General features: G+C 33.4%; 1 long non-coding RNA gene across 2 annotated transcripts; it reads right to left on the reverse strand.

Moving 5' to 3' along the window:
• Positions 1-16,980: 16,980 nt before the first annotated feature.
• LOC147790088 (uncharacterized) lies at positions 16,981-20,443 on the reverse strand. Of its 2 annotated transcripts, XR_015422847.1 has the most exons (4): positions 20,197-20,443; positions 20,036-20,117; positions 18,174-18,252; positions 16,981-17,178 (listed from the first exon to the last, which is right to left on the reverse strand). It is a non-coding gene; the product is annotated as an uncharacterized LOC147790088 (long non-coding RNA). The 2 variants fall into 2 exon arrangements; XR_015422846.1 differs by lacking the exon at positions 18,174-18,252 and having other exon boundaries at positions 20,197-20,438.
• Positions 20,444-23,589: the final 3,146 nt, after the last annotated feature.

Raw genomic sequence — 23,589 nt, forward strand, 5'->3', positions numbered from 1 at the left:
CAATTGCACTAGTAGTTAGTGTCTTTTTTTTTTTTTTTTTTTTGTTTTTCTTCCTTCTCCACCCATAGTAGAGGTTATCTCTTTTGAGTTTTATGTGGTCAAATTGCACTAGTAGACCGTGTCTTTTTTTTTTTTTTTCTTTTTGCTTTTTCGTGTGAATGGAGATATTCAAAATTGAAAATGAGAATTTTGAGGTTTTTATTGTCAATTCCACTAGTAGATAATGTCTTTTTTTTGGCTTTTTCTAATGGAGATATTCAAAATTGAAAATGGGAAATTGAGAAATTGAGAGTTTATTTGGTAAGGGTTATTTTATGACCAGAATAATAAGTAGACTCTTCCTCCTCCATCGATAGTATATGTTATATATATATTCTTTAACAACTAGCACATATTGAAAAAGAAATTAAGAGCTTATTTGGTAATGGTTAATTTGATGACTAGAATAATAAGTAGGAATTTGTGTTCTTCTCCACCCATAGTAGATGTTATGTTTTGTTTTTCTTCTCCCACAATCGTAGATGTTATCTTTTATTTGGTTTTATGTTGTCAATTGCACTAGTAGATAGTTTTTTTTTTTTTTTTTTTTTTTTTTTTTTTTTTTTTTGCCTTTTCTTGTCCATCCAGATATTCAAAACTGAAAATGAGAAATTGAGAAATTGGGAATTTATTTGGTAATGGTTATTTTATGACGAGAATAATAAGTAGGACTCTTTCTTTTCCATCGACAGTAGATTATATATATATATATTTTCTTCCATAGTAGCAAATATTGAAAACTGAGAAATTAAGAGCTTATTTAGTAATCATAACTTATTTGTTAATGGTTAATTTTATGACCAGAATAATAAGTGGGAATATGTGCGTTCTTCTTCTCCACCAATAGTAGATGTTATGTTTTGTTCTTCTTCTCCACTAATAGTAGATGTTATCCTTTTTGGGTTTTATGTTGTGAATTGCACTCGTAGATAGTGTTTTTTTGATTTTTTTCTTATGAATCAAGATATTCAAAACTGAAAATGAGAAATTGAGAAATTGATAGTTTATTGGGTAATGGTTAATTTTATGACCAGAATAATAAGTGGGAATTTGTGTTCTTCTCCACCCATAGTAGATGTTATGTTTTGTTCTTCTTATCCCCAATAGTAGATGCTATCTTTTTTGGGTTTTATGTTGTCAATTGCATTAGTAGATAGTTTTTTTTTTTTTTTTTTTTTTTTTTTTTTTTTTTTTTTTTTTTTTTTTTTGTCCATCAACATATTCAAAACTGAAAATAAGAAATTGAGAAATTGGGAGTTTATTTGGTAATGGTTATTTTATGACGAGAATAATAAGCAGGACTCTTTCTTCTCCCTCGAAAGTAGATTATATATATATATATATATATATATATATATATATATATATATATATATATATATATATATATATATATATATATATTTTTTTTTTCTTCCATAGTAGCAAATATTGAAAACTCAAAAAATGAGAAATTAAGAGCTTATTTAGTAATCATAACTTATTTGGTAATGGTTAATTTTATGACCAGAATAATAAGTGGAAATATGTGCGTTCTTCTTCTCCACCAATAGTAGATGTTATGTTTTGTTCTTTTTCCGCACCAATAGTAGATGTTATCTTTTTTGGATTTTATGTTGTGAATTGCAATGGTAGATAGTGTCTTTTTTTTTTTGTTTTTTCTCTTATGAATCAAGATGTTCAAAACTGAAAATGAGAAATTGAGAAATTGATAGTTTATTGGGTAATGGTTAATTTTATGACCAGAATAATAAGTAGGTCTCTTTCTTCTCCCCCATGGTAAATTATATATATATATATACTTTCTCCCTAGCGAGCGAATATTTAAAAATGAAAATGAGAAATTAGAGCTTATTTGGTAATGGTTAATTTTATTACCAGAATAATAATTGGAAATTTGTGTCGTTCTTCCTCCTCTACTAATAATAGATGTTATCTTTTTTTTGGTTTTATGTTGTAAATTGCACTAGTAAATAGTGTTTTTTTTTTGGGTTTTTCTTCCTTCTCCCCAACCTTAGTTGTTATCTTTTTTTGGGTTTTATGTTGTTAATTGCACTAGTAGATAATGTCTTTTTTTTGGCTTTTTATTGTGAATAGAGATATTCAAAACTGAAAATTAGAAATGGAGAAATTGAGAGTTTATTTGGTAATAATTATTTTATGACGAAAATAATAAGTAGGATTCTTTTTTCTCCTCCGATAGTAAATGTTGTCTTTTTCGGATTTTCTCTTGTCGATATATACATTTCTTCAACAGCTAGCAAATATTGAAATCTAAAAATGAGAAATTAAGAGCTTATTTGGTAATGGTTATTTTATGACATTATTACCGAATCATAAGTGGGAATTTGTGTGGCTCTTCTTGTTCACAACAGTAGATTGTCTTTTTTGGGTTTTCTCTTGTCCACCCCATCACTATTGTCTTTTTTTCCTCTCAACAGGTAGGAGATAATGATAAGAGGAATTAAGAGCTTATTTCGTAATGGTTATTTTATGACTGAAATAATAAGTATGACTCTTTCTTCTCCACTGATGTTGTTGTCTTTTTTTTTGTTTTCTCTTGTCAACTCACGAGTAGATATGGTCTTTTTTGGATTTTCCTAGTCAACAACTAGCAAATATTGAATACTCAAAAATGAGAAATTGAGAGATTATTTGGTAATGGTTATTTTATGACCGAAATAATAAGTGAGAATATGTGGGCTCTCCTTTTGCACCCATAGTAGATGTTGTCTTTTGGTTTTCTCTTGTTTATAGCGAGGAGATATTGAAAACTGAAATGAGAAATTAAAAGTTTATTTCGTAATGGTTATTTTATGATCGAAATAGTAAGTGGGAATCTGTGGCTCTTCCTTCTCCACTAGTGGATGTTGTCTTTTTTTAGTTTTTCGGTATCAAAGATATTATCTTTTTTGGCCTTTCTTTGTCAACAACTATGAGATATTGAAAATGAGAAATTAAGAGCTTGGTTATTTTATGACTCGAATAATAAGTGGGAATATGTGGCCTCTTCCTTCTCTCCTATATTGTATTTTTTTTGTTTTTTCTTGTCACTAGTAGATTTTTTTTTGTTTTTTTTTTTTTTTCAACAACTAGGAGATATTGACAACTTGATAAATTAATAACTTATTTGGTAATGATTATTTTATGATCGGAATAATAAGTAACTCTTTCCTCTCCATGATAGTAGATGTAGTCTTTTTTGGTTTTCTTTTTTCAATTGCACCGGTAGATATATATATATATATATATTTTTCAACAGCTAGCAAATATTGAAAACTGAAAATGAGAAATCAAGAGCTTATTTGCTAACGGTTATATATATATTTTTCAACAGCTAGCAAATATTGAAAACCGAAAATGAGAAATCAAGAGCTTATTTGCTAACGGTTATTTTATGACTAAAATAATAAGTGAAATATGTGGGTTCTTCCTTCTCCCTCTACAATGTTGGATATTGTCTTTTTTAAGGTTTTCTTGTCAACAACAAGCAAATATTGAATACTTAAAATAAAAAATTGAGAGGTTATTTAATAATGGTTATTTTATCACTGGAATAATAAGTGGGAATCTGTGGACTCTCCGCCCCTATAGTAGATGTTGTCTTCTAGTTTTCTCTTCTCAATAGCTATTGAAAACTTAAAATGAGAAGTTAAAAGTTTATTTTGTAATGGTTATTTTATGATCATAATAAGTGGGAATCTATCGCTCCTCCTTCTCAGCCAATAGTAATATTTTCTTTTTTGAGTTTTCTTTGTCAACCACAGTGAGATATTGAAAATGAGAAATTAAGAGTTGGTTATTTTATGAGAGGAATAATAAGTGGGGATATATAGGCTCTCCCTTTTCTCTTGTCACTAGTAGATATTGTCTGTTTTTTATTTTTCTTTTCAACAACCAGTAAATATTGACAACATGATAAATTAAGAACTTATTTGGTAATGATTATTTTATTATTTTTTTTTTACTTTTTCTAGTTAACAGCTTGGAGACATTGAAAACTGAAAATGAGAAATTAAAAGCTTATTTGTCAATGGTTATTTTATGACCGGAATAATGAATGGGAATATGTAGGCTCTTCCTTCCCCACCGTGGATGTTGTCTTTTTTGGATTTTGAATTGATTTTTGTCCACAACTAGGAGATATTGAAAATTGAACCTGAGAAATTAGTTTTTTGGATTTTGGATTTTTTTTTGTTACAGACATATTGAAAACTGAAAATGAGAAATTAAGAGCTTATTTGGTCAGAGTTATTTTATGACCACTCTTCCTTCTACACCCAATGTTGTCTTTTATGGGTTTTCTCTCGTCAACTATATAGTAGATTTTTTTTTTTTCTTCTGGTCAATAACTAGCCAATATTGAAAACTGAAAAATGAGAAATTAGGAGCTTATTTGGTTATAGTTTTTTGTGACGGGAATAATAAGTGGGAATTTGTGGCTCTTCCTTCTCGACAGACAATAGATGTTGTCTTTGTTGGGTTTTCTCTTTCAAATTAGATATTGTCTTTTTTAGCGTTTTCTCTTTCAAATTAGATATTGTCTTTTTTAGCTCTTTCTTCAAGGAGATATTGAAAACTAAAAATGAGAAATTATGAGATTATTTGGTAATGGTTATTTTAGAGTGCGAATAATAAGTTTGTGTGGCTCTTCCTTCTCCACCAAGTAGATGTTGTCTTTTTTGGGTTTTCTGTTGTCAACCGGTAGATATTGTCTTTTTTTTTTTTTTTTTTTTTTTTTTTTTTTACTTTTTCTTGTCAACGACGAAAATATTGAAAATTGAAAATGAGAAATTATTTCTGGTCAACCGCTAGGAAATATTGAAAACTGAAAATCAGAAATTAAGATCTTATTTGATAATTGTTATTTTATGATCCGAATAATGAGTGGAATCTGTGCGAATTTGTGGGCTCTTCCTTATCTAACTATACTATAGTGGATGTTTTTTTTTTTTTTTTTTTCTCTTGTCAACTACATAATAGATATTGGCTTTTTTTGCATTTTTTTTTTGTTATAAAATATTGAAAACTGAAAATGAGGTATTAAGAGCTTATTTGGTAGGGGTTATTTTATGACTGAATAGCAAGCTAAACTCTTCCTTCTCCGCTAACAGTAGAGGTTGTCTTTTTTTTTGTTTTCTTTTGTTAACCGCACCCGTAGATATTGTCTTTTTTAGTTTTTTCTTCCACCTCTAACAAATATTGAAAACTTATAAATGAGAAATTAAGAAGGGTTATTTCATGACCCAAATAAGTGGGAATTCTTGTGGACTCTTTCTTCTCGATAGAGTGGTCTTTTTTGGGTTTTCTTTTGTCAACTCATGAGAAGATATTGTCTCTGTTGGTTTTTTAGCAAATATTGAAAACTGAAAATAAGAAATTAAATGCTTATTTGATATTTATGACGGGAATAGGTGGAAATTTGTGTGCCTCTTCCTTCTGAACTAATAGTAGATGTTGTCAACTGCACTCGCAGATATTGTCTTTTTTTTACTCTTTCTTGTCAACATCTAGCTGGTATTGAAAATGAGAAAGTACGAGCTTATTTGATAATGATTATTTTATGACCGTAACCATAAGTGGAAATATGTGGGCTTTTCTTCTCCACCTACCGTGGATGTTGTTTTTTTGGATTTTCTCTTGCTGCACTACTAGATTTTGTCTTTTTAGATTTTTCTTATTAACCGCTAGTAAATATTGAAAACGGAAAATGAAAAATTAATAACTTATTTGCTAATAATTATTTTATGATAGAATAATAAGTATGACTAGGAAGTCTTTTTTGGGGTTTTTTTTTTTTTGTAAATTTTAAATTTTAATTTTTTTTTAATTTTAATTTTTTTTTTTTTTTTTTTTTTTTGACGGCTAGAAAACTGAAAATGAGAAATTAAAAACTTATTTGTTAATGGTTATTTTAGGATCGAAATAGTAAGTGAGAATTTGTATGGGCTCTTCTTTCTCCACTAATGGTAGATTTGTTCTTTAAGTTTTCTCTTGTAAGTAGATATTGTCTTTTTTAACTTTTTCTTGTCAACTAGATATTGAAAACGGAAAATGAGAAATTAGAGCTTATTTGGTAATGATTATTTTATGACCGGAATAATAGATGGGAATCTATGGGCTTTTCCTTTTTTTTTTTTTTTTTTTTTTTTTTTTTTTTTTTGTTTTGTTTGTTTTGTTTTCTCTTGTGGAGATATTGAAAACTGAAAAATGAGAAATTAAGAGCTTAGTTGTTAATGGTTATTTTATGACTCCAATAATAAGTAGGAATTTGTGTGGCTCTTCCTTCTCCACCAATGATAGATGTTGTTGTCTTTTTATGGTTTTCTCTTGTCAACTGCTGCACCCGTAGATAATGTCTTTTTTCGCTTTTTCTTGTCAACAACTAGCAAATATTGAAAATTGAAAATGAGAAATTAAGAGGTTATTTGGTAATGGTTATTTTATGACCGGAATAATAAGTGAAAATCTCTGAGCTCTCCTTCTGCCTCTATATAGATGTTGTAGACTTTTGGTTTTCTCTTGTCAATAGCCCGAAGATATTGAAAACTGAAAATAAGAAATTAAAAGCTTATTTGGTAAGGGTTATTTTATGACCATAATAATAGGTGAGAATCTATGGCTCTTCTTCTTCACCTTCTTCCCCACTAGGAATGGATGTTGTCTTTTTTGGATTTTTCTGTGCCAAAGATATTGTCTTTTTTTACTTTTCTTTGTCAATAACTATGAGATATTGAAAATGAAAAATGAATAGCTTAATTATTTTATGACGGGAATAATAAGTGGGAATATGTGGACTCTTCATTCTCTCCTATAGTACATATTGTTTTTTTAGTTTTCTCTTGTCAACTGAACTAGTAGATATTGTCATTTTTTTTTTCTTTTTTACAACAACTGGCAGATATTGAAAACCGAAAATGAGAAATTAAGAGCTTTTTTGTTAATGATTATTTTATGACCACAATAATGAATAGGACTCTTTCCTCTCCATGATAGCAGAGGTTGTCTTTTTTTGGGTTTTCTTTTGTCAACTGCTAGTGTGTGTGTATATATATATATTTGGTTTTTTGTCGATAGCTAGCAAATATTGAAAACCTAAAATGAGAAATTAAGAGCTTATTTGCTAATGGTTATTTTATGACTGGAATAATGAGTGGAATATGTGGGCTATTCCTTCTCTAGATATTGTCTCTCTTGGTTTTCTCTTTCAACTGCATAGATATGGTCTTTTTTGGATTTTTATTGTCTTAGGTAGAAGATATTGAAAACTGAAAATGAGGAATGAAGAGCTTATTTGGTAAGGATGACAAAGATAATAACTAGGACTCTTTCTTCTCCATCAATAGTAATGTTGTCTTTTTTTGTTTTCTCTTGTAACTGCACTGTAGATATTTTCTTTTGACTTTTTCTTGTCAACCGCTAGCAAATATTAAAAATTGAAAATGAGAAATTAAAAGCTTATTTGGTAATGGTTATTTTATGATCGGAATAATGAGTGGGAATTTGTGGTCTCTTCCTTCCCCACCGTTATGTTGTCTTCTTTTTGGTTTTCTATTGTCAGCAGATAGAAAATAAGAAATTAAGAGCTTATGTGGTAATGGTTATAATAGGTGGGAATCTGGGCTCTTCCTTGTCCACTAACGGGCTCTTCCTCGTCCACCAAAAGTAGTGTCTCTCTTTGTGTTTTTTCTTGTTAAAGATATTGTCTTTTTTGGCTTTTGTTTGTGAGCCATGAGATAATGAAAATGAAGAATGAGAAATTAAGAGCTTGGTTATTTTATGACCGGAATAATAGGTGGGAATCTATAGGCTTTCCTCCTCGCCTTAATAGATGTTGTTTATTTTGTTTTCTCTTGTCAATTGCACGGGTAGATATATTTTTTTTTTCCTTTCTTTTTGGCTTCTTCTTGTTAACAATAATAAATATTGAAAACTGAAAATGAGAAATTAGGAGCTTATTTGGTAACGGTGAAGATGAGAGATTAAGAGTTTATTTGGTAATGGTTATTTTATGACTGGAATAATAGGTGGGAATCTGTGAGCTTTTCCTTCTCCACCGATAGTAGATGTCGTCTTTTTGGGTTTTCTCGTCAATCAATTGATATTGAAACTAAAAATGAGAAATTAAGAACTCATTTGGTAAAAGTTTATAAAATGTATTATTATAAATGTTTGTAAAAATGTTTTTTTTTTAATAGATAAAATGTATTATTATAAGCTCATTTAATATATTATAGTTTTAGTATATAAAACTACACCCCTACTTGGCTAGTTTCATCGCACTGTATGTGGACTTCATCACATTGCAAATGGGCCGTGCGGTTGGTCCATTAAAGTAACGGTTGGCCCAATTAGATCTATCTGAGGCCCAATCTACTGACTAGATCGACTATTCAACCTAAATTATAAATAAATTATAAAAAAAAGTCAACCCCTTGCCTACCCCCTCACTTCAATGCACTACATCAAGATCTCCTGCAATGAGAACCTAAGATATGGTTGATTGATTGTAAGTTGAAAGAATAAATGGATCGATCATAGGTTGGTTGAATATTGAGTTTTGCTTCGGCTATGTGTTCTGCTTAGTCGGCATACAGAATCTTAGACGGGTTTCGTCCCCTTTCGGGAACACCTTCTTACTAGTACAATAAAAGTCTGATGCAAATAGACCGAATAAAGAAGAGTTCTTCATAGATGAGTTGTAGTCGATTCGCCCCTTATGTTATGGCTCTTCTCGCGTTTAGTCACTTGCGGGATTCAGATAGGGGGCAGCAACGCTCGTAAGGAGTCCTATTAAAATAAATAAATATAGACCTGTCTGCCATCCACACCAGAATAAATGAAGTTTTCCGAAAAGTATGATTATAACCTAATTTTTTATTTTTTGTGTTACACTTCGCGCACTATCAGTATGATTGTTAACATTGCAACAATGGTTTCCATGTTATATAATTTCAACCATTTCTTGTCAACTCTACCCGTAAATATTGTCTTCCTTTTTTTTTTTGTTTTATGTTTTGTTTTTTTTTTTTTTTTTTTTTTTGTCGACCACGGGTACAACTGAAAATGAGAAATTAAAAGCTTATTTGTAAGGGTTATTTTATGATCACTCTCCCTTCTCCATGGAATGTTGGCTTTTTTGGGTTTTCTCTGGTCAACTACACCTATATATATTGTCTTTTTAGTTTTTTCTTGTCAATAGCTATCAAATATTGAAAATTAAAAATGAGAAATTAAAAGGTTTATTTGGTTATGAATTTTTGGGACGGTAATATTAGGTAGAAATATGTGGCTCTTCCTTCTTGACAACATTGTGTTTGTTGGGTTTTCTCTTGTCAACTTAGATATTGTCTTTTTTTCTTCTCAATGAGAAATTAAGAGTTTATTTGGTAATTGTTATTTTATGACTGGAATATTATGTGGGAATTTGTGTGGGCTTTTCCTTCTCCATCCATACTGGATGTTAATCTTTTTTTTGGATGTTAATCTTTTTTTGGGTTTTCTCTGGTCAACTCGGGTAGATTTTTTTTTTTTTTTTTTTTTTTATACTTTTTTCTTACTTTTTTCTGTGAACCAGAGATGTTCAAATATTGAAAACATTTATTTGGTAAGAGTTATTTTATGACCGAAATAATAGGTGGGAATCGGTGGGCTCTTCCTTCCCTACCGATGATGGATGTTAGTCTTTTTTGGGTTTTCTCTTGTCATAGTAGATTTTTTTAGATTTTTTTTTTTTTTTTTTTTTTTTTTTTTTTTTTAATACTGAAAATGAGAAATTAGATGCTGTCTCTTTTGGATTTAGTAGGACTTTGTTATTCTTCACAATAGTAGATGTTGTCTCTTTTGAGTTTTCGTCAACCCCATTTGTAGATATTGTCCTTTTTTTGCTTTTTCTTCCACAACTCTCAAATATTGAGAATTGAAAATAAGATAAATATTGAAAACTGAGAAGGAGAAATTAACTGCTTACTAAAAAGGAAAAATTAACCGCTTATTTGTTAATGGTTATTGGGGATTCTTGGGCTTTCCTTTTCTGATATTGTCTTTTTTTTTTGTTGGGTTTTTTCTTGTAACTGCACGTAGATTTTTTTTTTTTTTAGTCAAGGAGATATTAAAAACTGAAAATGAGAAATAAAAAGCTTATTTAGTAATGGTTATTTTAGGACTGGAATGATGAGTGAGAATTTGTGGGCTCTTTCTTCTCCACTAAGAGTGGATGTTGTCTTTTTTGGATTTTAGATTTTTTTTTTTCTTCTTTTTTGTCAACCACCCTATCTTGAAAACGAAAAATGAGAAATTGAGAAAACAAAAAATGAGAAAGTAAGAGCTTATTTGGTAATTGTTATTTTATAACTACTCTTCCTTCTCCCCGAATGTTGTCTTTTTTGGATTTTTTTTGGTCAACTAGTAGATATTGTTTTTTTTTTATTATTTTGTTTTTTTTTTTCTTGTCAAAAGATAGCAAATATTGAAAACTGAAAATGAGAAATTCAGAGTATTTGGTTATAGTTTTTTGGATTATTTGGTTATAGTTTTTGTGACCGGAATAATAGGTGGGAATCCATGGTTCTTTCTTCTGGACAAAGAGTATATGTTGTCTTTGTTGGGTTTTCTCTTTCAACCTAGATATGGTCTTTTTTGGCTTTTTCTTGTCAAAGAGATATTGAAAACTGAAAATGAGAAATTATGAGCTTATTTGGTAATGGTTATTTTATGACCCTCTTCCTTCTCCACCAAATGTTATCTTTTTTGTCTTTTTTCTTGTGGCAAATATTGAAAATTGAAAATGAGAAATTATGAGCTTATTTGTTATAATTTTTTGTGACCGGAATAATAAGTGGGAATCTGTGGCTCTTCCTTCTCGACAAATAGTAGATGTTGTCTTTGTTGGGTTTTCTCTTTCAACTTAGATATTGTTTTTTTGGCTTTTTGTTCCGAAGATAAAAACCAAAAATGAGAAATTAAGAGCTTATTTGGTAAGAGTTATTTTATGGCTGGAATAATAAGTGGGAATTTGTGTGGCTCTTCTCCTCCACCCGGTAGATATTATGTTTTTTTGTTTTCTTTTGTTAATTGCACCGGTAGATATTGTCTTGCTAGGAGATATTGAAAACTCGAAAAATAGGAAATTATTTCTCCTCAATTTAGGAGATATTGAAAACTGAAAATGAGAAATTATTTCTAGATATTAAAAACTGAAAAGGAGAAATTAAGAGCTCATTTCATAATAGTTATTTTATGACCACTCTTCCTTCTCCTCTGAATGTTGTCTTTTTTTCGGGTTTTCTCTAGTCAACCACACTGGTAGATATTTCAAATATTGAAAACGGAAAATGAGAAAGTAGGAGCTTATTTGGTTATAGTTTTTGTGACCAGAATAATAAGTGGGAATCTGTGGCTCTCCCTTCTCGACAGATAGTAGATGTTGTCTTTGTTGGTTTTCTCTTTCAACTTAGATATTGTCTTTTTTGGTTTTTTTGTTCACCGAGATGTTGAAAACTGAAAATGAGAAATTAAGATCTTATTTGATAATGGTTATTTTATGGTCCCAATAATAGGTGGGAATTTGTGTGGCTCTTCCTTCTCAACCAAGTAGATGTTTTTTTTTTTTTTTTTTTTTTTTTTTTTTTTTTTTGAATTGTAAGAGTTATTGAAACTGAAAATGAGAAATTATTTCTCCTCAACATTTAGGAGATATTGTAAACTGAAAATGAGAAATGAAGAACTTATTTGGTAATGGTTATTTTATGACCGGAATAATAAGTGGGAATCTGTGGGCTCTTCCTCCTCCACCGATAGTGGATGTTGTCTTTTTTTTTTTTTTTTTTTTGGTTTTTTCTTGTCAACTATACTAATAGATATTGCCTTTTTTATATTGTTATTGTTATGAAATATTGAAAATTGAAAATGAGAAATTAAGAGCTATTTGGTAATAGTTATTTTATGACCTGAATTATAAGTAGGACTCTTCCTCCTCCAACAATAGTAAAGGTTGTCTTTTCTGAGTTTTTTTTTTTGTCAACCCAACGAGTAGATATTGTCTTTTTTTTGTTTTTTCTTCGATATCTAGCAAATATTGAAAACGAAAATGAGAAATTAAGAACGGTTATTTTATGACCCGAATAATAGGTGGGGATTCTTGTGGGCTCTTCTTTCTCCACCAATTAGATGTTGCCTTTTTTGGGTTTTCTTTGGAACTGCACCATTAGTAAATATTGTGTTCTTTTGACTTTTTTTAGTCAACAACTCCGAGATATCGAAAACTGAAAATGAAAAGTTAAAAACTTATTTTGTTATGATTATTTTATAACCGGAATAATAAGTGGAAATCTGTGGGCTCTTCTTCTCCACTAACACAAGATGTTGTCTTTTTTGGATTTTGGATTTTTATGTCTAAGAACTAAGAAATATTGATAACGGAAAAGAAAATTTAGAGCTTATTTGATAATGATTATTTTATGAAATTCCCATTTTTTCATAGATGTTGTCTTTTTTTGGCTCACGAGAACATATTGTCTCTTTTGGTTTTTTTTAGCAAGTATTGAAAACTGAAAATGAGAAATTAAGTGCTTATATGATAATGGTTATTTTGTGACTGGACTAATAGGTGGGAATTTGTGTGGCCTCTTCCTTCTCCACCAATATCAAGATGTTGTCTCTTTTGGGTTTTCTCTTGTCAACTGCACTAATAGATATTGTCTTTCTTTTACTCTTTCTTGTCTACCGGTGGGAAAATGGAAAGTGAGGAATTAAGAGCTTATTTGTTAATGGTTATTTTATGACCGTAATCATAAGTGGGAAACGGTAGGCTCTTCCTTCTCCACCGATAGTGGATGTTGTTTTTTTGGATTTTCTCTTGTTAACTGCACTACTGGATATTGTCTTTTTTGAATTTTTCTTGTTAACCGGCCAAGTTAATATTGAAAATTGAAAATGAGAAATTAAGAGCTATTATTATTTTATGATAGAATAATAAGTATGACTTTCTGGTGATGTCTTTTTGAGTTTTCTTTTGTAACTTCAATTTTTTTTTTTCTTTCCGAAAATTGAAAATGAGAAATTAAGGTTATTTTATGACGGGAATAGTAAATGGGAATTTATGTGGGCTCTTCTTTATCCACCAATCATAGATGTTGTCTTCTTTAAGTTTTCTCTATCTTAGATTTTTTTTTTTTTTTTTTTTTTTTGACTTTTTTCGTGGGAGATTGAAAACTAAAAATGAGAAATTAAGAGCTTATTTATGGTTACTTTATGACCGAAATAATAGGTGGAAATATGTGGGCTCTTCCTTCTCCACGGGATCTTTTTTAGGTTTCCTTCGTTTTTTTTCCTATTTTTTCTCGACCAAATATTAAAGACTGAAAATGAGAAATTAAAGGTAATGGTTATTTTATGACCACAATAATAGGTAGGACTCCTTCTTTTCCACCAACTGTAATGGTTGTGTTTTATTTTGTCAAGTCCAAAGGTTGGGCTGTGGTCGACAGCTAGCAAATATTGAAAACTGAAAACAGAAATTAAGAACTTATTTGGTTATGGTTATTTTGTTATCGTAATAATAAGTGGTAATTTGTGGGCTCCTTCTCTCCACCATGGTAGATGTTGTCTTTTGTGGGTTTTCTCCTGTCAATGGCAGATATTGAAAATTGAAAATGAGATATTAAGAACTTATTTGGTTATGGTTATTTTATGATCGGAATAATAAATGGTAATTTGTGGGCTCTTTTCTCGATGTTGTCTTTTGTGGGTTTTCTCCTGTCAACTGCAGATATTGAAAATTGAAAAAAATTGAAAATGAGATATTAAGAGCTTATTTGGTCATAGTTATTTTATGGCCGGAATAATAGGTGGGAATCTTGGTTCTTCATCCTCCACCAACAGTAGTAGATGTTGTCTTTTTTGTGTTTTCTATGTCAACTTCACTCGCATATATATATATATATATATATATATTTGGCTTTTCTTTGTCAACAGCCATGTGATATTGAAAACTCAAAATGAGAAATTAAGAGCTTAGTTGGTAATAATTATTTTATGACTGGAATAATAAGTGGGAATCTGGGCTCTCCTTCTCCACCGATAGTAGATGTTGGGGTTTTCTCTTGTCAACTAGATATTGTCTTTTTTGGCATTTTCTTGTAACACTATAATGTTTGCATAATCCACCACACCTAAATGTTGTGCCGAAAGTTCTCTATTTATAATCAAATAAATTAAATGATATGGAAATGTAAAGATACTAGGATAAGAAGACACATGTCTAGATATTTGGCTTATAATAAAATATCAAATGTGATATATATGGTAAACTATAATTTAGTATTAAATGTCCTTAACACTCCCCCGCAAGCTAAGCGTCGGACTTGAACGAACGTGAAGCTTGGATTTGAAAAATTCAAAGAGAGGTCGAGAAACAATTTTCGTGAAGATGTCAACAACTTGGTTCGGAGGAGGTGTAGAGAAACACTTTCTTGACCATCGAAAACTGCAAAGGGATCAACGCTCAGCGGCGATGCTGCCTTGGCTTCGGCGAGAATATGTCTAACCCATGAAGAGGGATCGTTGCTCAGCGACGATACTGCCTTGGCACCGGTGAGAATATGTCAACCCAAAAGTAGAAGGAGAAACCTAGAGCAAGGGACAAAGACAATGTTGAAGCCGGAAGAGTAGCCACAGTGGGCGAAGGAGTCAATTTTGGCGAGAAGGGCGGCAGCGACTTGGTTGGCGAAGAGGCTAGTACAGCGCCCAAATTCTAAAGGTAAATCTCTGTAGAAGGTCGATGGGCTTATCGAGATTTCGTATATTTTTTAGGAGAACGATGATGAGGATCCTGAGATTAGGGTTTCTGTGAAAGATGAAGGATTGATTGGGAAGAAAATGAGAGAGGCTATGTTGGCTAAGGGAAAACCGATTGTGTTGGAGAAGGTGAGGTTGTATGTACAGAATATGTCAAAGGGTGATTTGAAGGTCAAAAGGGTTGAGCCGAAGAGTAGTCAATCGGCTCCGAATGTGGCAGCCATGGAGAATGCCCCTGTGGCGTCAAAGCCAGCAGTGGTGGTGGGAAGAACAATAGAAGATTCAAAAGCCATTGAAAAGAAAGGATTAGAGTTGCTCAAATGAAAGGGCTCTCATGTTGTCTTTTTTGGGTTTTCTCTTGTCAATTGCACCGGTAGATATGGTTTTTTTTTTCAACGGTTGATGTATTTAAAACTAAAAATGAGAAATTCACCCAGTAATGGTTATTTTAGGACCAGAATAATAAGTGAGAATCTGTGTTTTCGGTAGATATTGTCTTTTTTGGATTTTAGGTTGTCAACTGCACTAAGTTTTTTTTTTTTTTTTTTTTTTTTTTTTTGGCTTTTTTTGGCTTTTTTGAGTCAACGGATATATTCAAAACTGAAAATGAGAAATTGAGAGTTTATTTGGTAATAGTTATTTTATGACCAGAATAATAAGTAGAACTCTTCCTTACGAGCCGATAGTAATGGTTAATTTGGTAATTTTATAATGGTTAATTTTATGACCGCGAACAATAAATGGGAATCTGTGGGCTCTTCCTCTCCACGAGTAGATGTTGTCACTTTTTTGTTTTCTCTTGTTTAGAGGTAGGAGATATTGAAAACTGAAAATGAGAAATTAAGAACTTATTTGGTAATGGTTATATTATGACAGGAAAAATAGGTGGGGAAATTAAGAGCTTATTTGGTAATAGTTGTTTTATGACCGAAGTAATAGGTGGGAATTTGTGTGGCTCTTCCTTCTATGTTTCTTTTTTGGGTTTTCTCTTGTCAAATGCACCGTAGATATTGTCTTTTTTGACATTTTTTTTTTCTATCAACGGGTAGGAGATATTGAAAACTGAAAATGAGAAATTAAGATATTATTTTGTAATGGTTATTTTATGACGGGAATAATAAGTATGACTCTTTCTTCTCCACTATAGTAGATGTTGTTGTCTTTTTTTTGTTTTTGTCTTGTCACTAGTAGATATTGTCTTTTTTGGCTCTTGCTTGTCAACCGCTAGCAAATATTGAAAACTCAAAATGAGAAATTAAGAGGTTATTTGGTAATAGTTATTTTATGACCACAATAATAAGTGAGAATCTATGGACTCTCCTTCTGCACCTATAGTAGATGTTGTCTCATTTTGATTTACTCTTGTTAATATCTAGAAGATATTGAAAACTGAAAATAACAAATTAAAAGTTTATTTCGTAATGGTTATTTTATGACCGGAATAATAAGTGGGAATACGTGGGCTCTCTCTTCCCTTCGTACAGTAGCTGTTGTCCTTTTTTTAGTTTTCTCTTGTCAACTGCACTAATAGATATTGTCATTTTTTTTTTATTTCTTCCTCTCAACAAGTAAGAGACATTGAATACTGAAAATGAGAAATTAAGAGCTTATTTGTTAATGATTATTTTATGGCCAGAATAATAGGTAGGACTTTTCCTCTACATGATAGTAGATTTGTCTTTTTTTTTTTTTTCTTCTTTTTGTTTTGTTTTCTTTTGTGGAATGCACTAGTAGATATTGTTTTTTGTTTTTTTTGTTTTTTTTTTTGTCTTTTTCATTAAACAACCCGCAAATATTGAAAATCGAAAATGAGAAATTAAGAGTTTATCTGCTAATTGTTATTTTATGACTAGAATAAAGAGGGGAATATGTGGGCTCTTCCTCCTAGCTCATAGTAGATATTGTCTTTTTTTTTTTGGCTTTTTTTTTTTGTCTATGGTAGAAGATATTATTGAAAACTGAAAATGAAAAATTATGAGCTTATTTGGTAATGATGACCAGAATAATAACTAGGACTCTTTCTTCTCCATGGATAGTAGATGTTGTGTCACGACCCGATTTTCGAGGCTTCGAAAAATCGAATCGTGACCAAAAAGACGAAATCGAAAACAAACAAAAGGAAAATAAAATAAAAGAAAACCAAAGTAAAAAGATAAAAATACTTTGAATTAAAACAAAAGAGAGAAATTTTGTTTGTTAATTATTACAAAAGAAATTGCAAATATAAAATGAAATACAAAAGACTCTAAAAGACCGAAAAGGGACTGACGCTCCGGAACGACCCCCTCTGTGACTGTACAGCTCTCAAACGCTCCTCTACCTCGACCAGCAGCCAGCGAACACCTGAGAAAAATAAAGGAGAACGGGATGAGTATAAAAATTATACTCAGTAAGCCACCTACTTGTAGGCTCTCTTCGCATCTTAATTTAACAGAACTCCCATGGTTTCCTAATTCGGTTCTAGGACATCGGGTTCTAACCTTAGTCTCTTGGGGCTTGCCCCTTGGGTTTCACCAGTTCATCGTCCTTTCATTAGAGTCACCTAGAGGTTCCTTATGCCAAGCTGATATGGTCGGTATCTCTCTATGAGGCGCTACCTCTACATGGCTATCTAGGACTACATGGTATCTAGCCTAGGGGTGTGCTGAATACCCCTACGCCCATATAGTCCTCCTATGGGGGGCGCGACCCAACCCGTTCCCATGCAGCTAATGGGCTGTATGACGTGGGGACACATTTCCCATGCGAAATGGCTAAGAGCAGTAAGGACTAATCAGGGACCCTTGGTCCTCCCACGAAGCTATAGATACCGTTCTTACGCTAGCGATTTATGAACACTCCTAGGTACTTTCTTGCCGTGGTAAACCGCTATGTTTCTAGGGAAAAATTAAGTCTGACTAGAGCGGCATATCGCTCCAAATAGAAATTCCCTAATCTTATCATAGAAATGGGCCCTAGCCATTAATAGAGGGTGCATGCAATCTTCTTCTAACATCATAGTATGTAATTTGTGCAAACTAGGCATATCGGCTCAACAGGGCGATGACCTCCATCAAGCACCCAGAGCACGAAGTTCGCGCTCAATGGGGCGAATTCGTCCATCAAGCACCCAAAACCCGGTATACACAATTCTAACATAAATCAAACGCATGCATACGTACAACGGAAGCTTAAGGCATACAAGCAACACTCAGATAATTAACCCAACACATCATAACAATCCATCTAATTAATCTCATTCATGGAGAGCTAATTTAAGACAAAATTACTAACATGCATACCTACAATCCAAGCGAACCCTACAAGTATTTCTTCTTAAATACCGGGTAGTGACTTACCTGGTTGACGCGTGCCCTTTCGCTAGCGTTTCTTCGCCCGTGAGGTGTCCAAAAATACTGATTTCTCTAATTTAAGTCCCTATTCACGTAAAAATAGTATTAGAACTGGAACCGAGACAAAAATCGGGAAAACAGAAAACAACCGGGCCAAATTGGCCGTTCCACGCGCTCTCACGCGCCAGCAGCATGCTGGGAGTGCGTGGCCACGCGCGCGGGAAGGCGCCAGTTCCAGGCTGCACGCGCGCCTGCTGTCACGGTCCTACATTCTTGACCGTGCGGCGTCGTGACCGATACACGCTCACGACCAGCCTTAAGGGGAATTAAGCCCCATATATATTTTTCGCCCCGGCTTTGTGGCTTCGTCGGACCTTAGGCGAGGTTTGTCTACGCCAATCGAACATCGCTTGTGCGGAATCCAAGCTTGTTCAACCACACACGCCGCCTGCGCGTGTATGTTCAATCGTCTGCGACACATCCGACTTGCCTCTACGCTAGGCCAACTCATTCGGCTCGACCTTGCCTCTGCTCGGGCCAAGGTCTCTCAATACAACATCGCATCTCATCTTGCCATCTCGATCCCCATCGACGGGGTCCATATGTCTTGACGCCATCCCGAGTCTCGGGATGTCGTCGTCCATCATAACTCATTCGGTCGTGCCATCGAGAATGGGCCCGCGTGTCGTTCATCTCATCGGGGCTTCCCGAACATCCATCCATCCGGGTTCTATCGAGGCATAGGCCCTCCCGTGCCCATGCCGAGTCATTTACGGATACCGTACCGGATAGCGGGTGTATGTAGCAACCTCCAACAAGCGGGCTAGGGCGCAATACCGGCACACCCGTGCCGTCTGGTACTGTCCTTCAAAAATCCATTTCAAAGGAAGTCGCCCGAGACACTCGTCTCGGCACGCTCGCCCACACTGTGACACACGTATGTGCCACAGGGTAGCTCACTTAGGCCACAGGGCCTAGGGGTGGTGGAGAGCTAACACCATGGTACCCCCTATAGTACATTTTGAGCCATTTTCATTCAATCAGGAGTAGACATGATTTTCGTGAGGTGTCATACGGTGTCATGCATTGTCCGTCCAATGTCCGATTGACACCAAACTTGGCGAGCATTCATATTCCATATGGACGGACTTAACTCCCGAACCGCATGACCAAATTCCTTCCGAAACCTCGACTTTTGAGGTTGAGGCCCGGGGCCCTACCCGGCCCTTCAACAAGCCTATCTTGTCCTTCATGTCTATGTTGATGTCTCTGTTATGCTTGTGTCTCAACATGTCTTCAATGCCCACTTTGCGTGGTGGTGTGTTGGATGATGCATCGTCCTCATCGATCGCATCATGGCATTCTTCTACGTTGGCCCGCATATGGCCGGATGGGCGTCTCTTAAGGGACGCCCCTTTGCTTGTCATGGCGTGAGGGTCACAACCTACTCTCTTCATAGTAAGGTTGTGACACCTGCCACGCGTGCCCGCCTCCGCGTTGTCGCGGGTCGGCCGGTCCGGTCGGCTAGGCTCGCGTCGCGGTTCGGCCCGGCTTGTGGGCGACACGTGTTGACGCCTCGCTGGAGCTGCGTTGCTCCAGCCGATGGTCGACACGTGTCTGACGCCTGTCGCCGCCGTCCGCCGCTCGCTGGCCGACTCTTTTTTTTTTTTTCTTCTTCTTTCTTCTCTGCCCTCTGAAAACCGAAACACAACCCTCTTTTCCGATTTTCATATCTTTCGATCTGTAGATCGGATCGACATGATTCCTTCGGCAAAGTTTTAGATCGTGTTACGGGCTACGTCCTTGTATTTTTTTCGTAATTTTCGCTTAACTACCGGACGAGTTAAGAAGATCGGAATTTCGCTCACCGTTCTCGGATGACTCTCGGATCTCTGCCTTTGGGTTGAGGTCTCGGCCAAACTTCTTCACAGATCATGCGTAGAGTTGTTCCTAGATGAATATATCAAGATTTCAGATCTTGATTCACAAAGGAAAACCGTAGATCTGAGAAAACGTTCAATATCCTTACCTTGCGGGTTTTCCGACTTCTTGATGAAAAATGGGACTCCGGCCACCCACATTCTCTTTTCCCTTCCAAGAAAGTCTCTCTGCATGATCTTCACCTCCTTGCATCATGATCTTCACCGGAATAGACTCCGACGGTAGTTTTCGGTGAGTCTTCCGGCGGTTCATCCTTTCTCCTCTCTCTAGGTTCTCTCTACCCCTTTCTCTCACTATCTCTCTTTTGGAGGACTATGGATGAGGTTTCGTTTGGACCCCTTAGGTGGTTGGAGGGGCAAATTTACCTATTTGCCCCTCTCGACTTTTCCTTCTTTTTTTTTTTTTTTCTATTTCTCTTTCTTCCTATATTACATGTTGTCTTCTTTGTTTTCTCTTCTCAACTGACAACTACACTAGTAGATATTTTCTTTTTTGACTTTTTCTGTCTAACTGTTAGCAAATATTAAAAATTAAAAATGAGAAATTAAGAGCTTATTTGGTAATAGTTATTTTATAACGGATAATAACAAGTGGGAATTTGTGGGCTCTTCCTTCTCCACCGATAATAGATGTTTCTTTTTTGTTTTCTCTTGTCAACAGCTACGAGATATTGAAAACGAAAAATGAGAAATTAAGAGCTTATTTGGTAATGGTTATAATAGATGTGAATCTGGGCTCTTCCTTGTCCACTAATAGTAGATGTCTCTCTTTGGGTTTTTCGTGTCAAAGATATTGTTTTTTTTTGCTTTTGTTCGTGAGCCATGAGATACTGAAAATTGAAAAATGAGAAATTAAGAGCTTCGTTATTCTATGACCAGAATAATAGGTGGGAATATGTAGGCTTTCCTTCTAGCCTCAGTAGATGTTTTTTCTTTATTTTCTCTTCTCCATGCAAGTAATATTATCATTTTTGGCTTTTCTTTTCAACAACAACAAATATTGAAAACTGAAATAATAAGTGGGAAATTAGGAGCTGAAATTGAAAACTAAAAATGAGAAATTACTTGCTTATTTGGTAATGGTTATTTTAGGACTGGAATAATAAGTGGAAATCTGTGAGCTCTTCTTTCTCCACAGTAGTAGATGTAGTCTTTTTTGGGTTTTCTCTTGTCACAATATTGTATTTTTTTTTTATTATTTTTTTTTTGGCTTTCACTCGTCAACAACCCATAGATATTGAAAATTGAAAATGAGAAATTAAGAGCTTATTTGGTAATGATTATTTTAGGACTAGAATAATAAGTAGGAATATGTGGCTCTTCTTCTCCACCTATCAATGTTGTCTTCTTTTGGATTTTCTCTTGTCACTGCAGTAGATATTGGTTTTTTTGGCTTTTTCTCCTGCAAATATTGAAAACTGAAAATGAGATATGAAGAGCTATGAAGAGCTCTGACAATGGTTTATTATGACCCGAATAATAAGTGGTAATCTGTGGGCTTGAGTTCTCCACCTATATAGATTTTTTTTTTTTTTTTTTTTTTTTAACTTTTTCCTTGTCAATAGCAAGAGATAATTAAGAGCTTATTTGGTAATGGTTTTTTTATGACTGAAATAATAAGTGGGAATCTATGACTCTTCCTTCCCCTCTAATAGTAGATATTATCTTTTTTGAGTTTTTCTTGTCAACCATGCTGGTACATATTGTTTTTGTTTTCTTTGTCAACGGCCGGCAGATATTGTATTTTTTTTACTTTTCTTCTCCCGCTAGTAGATATTGTTCTCTTTTGAGTGTTCCATCCTCCACCTCTAGCACATATTCCTCTTTGAGATTTCCATTGAAAGGCTTCCCCAGAGGTTTACACATTTTAAAAAAGAATACTTCTTTCTCCTCCCCAATTAATGTGAAATCTCATCATCTATAATCTTAGTTATAATGCATTTTACTAATTAAGTTAATTTGATTTTTTTTTTCATTTTTAAAATGTTGATACCAAACAAAGAAATATTTTACTTCAAGGAGGTTTAATAGCTTAATTTTTAAAAACTTAAAATAAAAAAAAATAAAAAAAAAAATCTTAATAATATGATTTTTCACCCTTTGTTTTCAACATGGGTGCATTGTTGGAAACGAAAATAGACAATGATAATAAATGATTTTTTTAAAAAAATATAGTGCAACTAAAATATGTAGACTATCAAATTTTGGAAAAGATATAACATTTACCATAAATTTAATTTTTGAATAGATAAAAGTTTGTATTATAAATACCATTAAAAATATATAGCTACGCAGTGCACATCATGTCCCACTGGTAGAAAACAATAACAAAGTACATGGACACGAAGAAAAAAGAGCTTTCCTTCTTCCCAATGTTTTAAAGCACGTCCATTAAGGAGAAGCTTCTACACCCTTACAAAGAATGATTCGTTTTCTTAATTTCAAATTGACGATAACAATTTCTTTTAGATTTTTTATTTTTAAGAAATATAGTTTGTTACTCATAATTTATAACATACTTTTTTTTTTCTTTTTTAAAAATTCATTTCATTATAAGTGTCATGCTCCTACACTTGGTTATAGAGGTGTACATGGTTTGGGTTGGATCAGGTTGGAGAATTTTTTTTGACCTAATCCAAAAGTTCGGGTTGGTTGGATGGGTAACCCAACCCAACCCGAAACTTTCCACAACCCAACCCGAAACTTTCCACAACCCAACCCTCTATTTTCAGGTTGGTTTCGGGTTGGGTTGTCAAATTTTTTTTAAATTTTTATTTATTTATCTATATTTATAACTCTATTTTCAGGTTGGTTTCGGGTTGGGTTGTCAAATTTTTTTTAAATTTTTATTTATTTATCTATATTTATAATTATTGGGATACAATCCTACCCAAAATATATTAAAGTTCCCAAATAAATAAAATTCATCTTGACCAAAATAATAATAGTAGTCCAACCTTGATGTGAATGTCCTTAGACTAGACTCAATACCACTCTGGCAAATCCATTAACACAGTAGGTTTCTTAATATATTTTACATATTTTTATTTGATTCGGGTCAACCTGAAGGTTTTATCCATGAACCCGGAATCGAACCGATTCAGTTTGGGTTTAGAAAAATGAACCCAACCCCTACCCGAAATACTAATCCAACCCAATCCAACCCTTATAGTCCGGGTTGGGTTGGTCCGGGTTGTCGAGTTGCCGGAATGTACACCCCTACTCGGCTAGTTTCATTGGTATATGGACTTCATCACATTGCAAATGGGCCGTGCGGTTGGTCCATTAAAGTAACGGTTGGCCCAATTAGATCTATCTGAGGCCCAATCTACTGACTATTAAATTATTATTTTTATTTAAGTTGAATTTTTAAAAACTAAAAAATTTGAATGAGTCGGTTGATATTTTCTTTAGTTGAGTTAAGTAGGTTACAACTCAACTTTTGATTATTACTAAGAATAAAAAGATTTGTAAAGTCGACA

Source organism: Cucurbita pepo, chromosome 11 (genome assembly GCF_057944985.1).
Source record: "Cucurbita pepo subsp. pepo isolate OVF chromosome 11, ASM5794498v1, whole genome shotgun sequence".
Taxonomy (NCBI): Eukaryota; Viridiplantae; Streptophyta; class Magnoliopsida; order Cucurbitales; family Cucurbitaceae; genus Cucurbita; species Cucurbita pepo.